At 44.4% G+C, this 2,314-nt stretch overlaps 1 non-coding gene across 1 annotated transcript; it reads right to left on the bottom strand.

The window, feature by feature from the left end:
- Positions 1–1,575: 1,575 nt before the first annotated feature.
- On the bottom strand, positions 1,576–1,682 carry LOC128699244 (U6 spliceosomal RNA). The gene has a single exon (XR_008408568.1). It is a non-coding gene; the product is annotated as a U6 spliceosomal RNA (small nuclear RNA).
- Positions 1,683–2,314: the final 632 nt, after the last annotated feature.

The raw sequence follows: 2,314 nt of genomic DNA on the forward strand, positions 1-2,314 counted from the left end.
ATGCATCTGCCTCCTCAGGTGACAAGGACTTCAACACCTCGGCCAACTCCTCCTCAAGCCCCAGCACTTCCTCCTGTACTTGCTACTCGTCATTTGCTACTGGAATAGTCTTGGGGCCAGTTAACTGGTCCAGGGCCTCACCCATCCCACAGCCGCATGCGCCTCATCCACTATCTCGCTCCGTAGACGACCACGCCCTTCTTCACTCCGTTGTTCCTCGTCTGTCTCCTCCCTAGCAGGGGCAGATGCCTCTGTCGCTGGGCCAGGTGCTCATTGTCGCTTTCCACATGCCGCTGCTATGTGATCATATTCTCCGCATACACGGCATGTACATCTCTGCCCGGTGTATGATACCATGACCTGTCTCTTAAAGTCCTGTAGGTGCACGTAGGACTGTATGGGGTGCCGCAAGGTCATTTTTAAGGTAAAGGTGCCTTCCGACAGACCCGCGTAAGCTCCCGACACCCACGTGCCGTGCTGGGCCAAATGAACTGTCCCATATTCCTCAAAAACTCTTCTAATATGTGCTTCGTCTGCCTCAGAGGAACATTACGAAGCTTAATCCATGTAAAATGCCTGGATACGTCAATCATCCTTACACGAACAGCCGTCGTAGCATCAAGACTTACGTCCTGAAAAAGATTTACGAACGACTCGTTGACTGAATATTAAAATGGCATAAAATACCGATAGGTTGTTAGGTAAGATGCATATGCAACAGTTAGGAATCTTTATTTCGAAACGTTTTGCCTACACAGTAGGCTTCTTCAGTCGAGTACAGGAAAGTTGATAGAAGCAGAAGAGACTTGAAGACGATGTAATCAGTCCATCACCCTTGAAGTTTTGAGGTGGTCAGTCCCTCAGTCTGGAGAAGAGTATTGTTCCATAGTCTGAAACAATATGGAGTTGAAGTGACAGGATGGAGCCTTATATACCGCCAGTAGTTGAGATGTAGGCCACTATATTCTTACCTCTACTAGTGGCCTACAACTCAACTCCTGGCGCTATATAAGGCTCCATCCTGTCACTTCAACTCCATATTGTTTCAGAATATGGAACAATACTCTTCTCCAGACTGAGGGACTCACCACCTCAAAACTTCAAGGGTGATGGACTGATTACATCGTCTTCAAGTCTCTTCTGCTTCTATCAACTTTTCTGTACTCGACTGAAGAAGCTTACTGTGTAGGCGAAATGTTTCGAAATAAAGATACCTAACTGTTGCATATGTGTCTTACCTAACGACTCGTAGACTGTTGCTGAGAGCAATTTCACAAAAATTCTGTGCTCCATTTAATGCTACCCTGTATAACTCTCCATCCTGAATACCATACGTCTCTCTTATGATCTTGGGAAGTAATACTTGCCCCGAAACAGGCGATATTGCCCCACGGAGAAGCTCTATTCCCACAGTGTTGATCCGGCATCTATGACTGAATGCCATATTGACTATTGGTAGTTCTCCTGGTTTGACAGCAGAGGCACGACAAGCACCACCTCACACCACCTCAGCCGGGCAACTGAGGAGCGTCTGTGCAGTAGATCCTCTCGGCCCGAAAGCAAAGGGGACAATAAAAAAATGTGGAATGCTTCACGATTTTGCGTGTCATGCTTGCGCAGGGGCCATGCAAATCTTCTCTGTATTGTTCCAATTTTAGTATATGTACTGCCGAAGCAAGTACACTGGGTTCAGTTGACCAGCTTGTGTTTCAGTGTACTGGGTGCAGTTGACCAGCTTGTGGTTGAGTGTACTGGGTGCAGTTGACCAGCTTGTGGTTCAGTGTACTGGGTTCAGTTGAGAACTTGCGGTTCAGTGTACTGGGTTCAGTTGACCAGCTTGTGTTTCGGTGTACTGGGTGCAGTTGAGAACTTGTGGTTCAGTGTACTGGGTACAGTTTTTTTTTATATTTTTATTTAAAACATAGAACAAATACAATAATGTATAAGAGTATAAAATTAAAAACCATATTAGACATTGCAAAACCTCTAGTACACAATCCCAGTACAGAAAATAAACACCATAGATCATGGCCATATTACAACCATATACATAACCCACAACACATCCTACAAACCCTCCTTTTACAATAATCATTATTGCCAGTGCAGAAACACAGCTGACACTTCTCCCCCCCCCTTAACATATGTACAGTCACCGTTCTAAATAACATACATTAATTATCTTAATTAATGGTCATACCCTGACCTCATCAAAATCTTAATGAGTATTTACCAAGAGTTGGTAGTACATGACCAACAAGACACAAAAACATAAATTTACAACTAAAACAGATATGAAACATACATTCCTATA

This window comes from Cherax quadricarinatus, chromosome 3 (genome assembly GCF_038502225.1).
Source record: "Cherax quadricarinatus isolate ZL_2023a chromosome 3, ASM3850222v1, whole genome shotgun sequence".
Lineage (NCBI taxonomy): Eukaryota > Metazoa > Arthropoda > Malacostraca > Decapoda > Parastacidae > Cherax > Cherax quadricarinatus.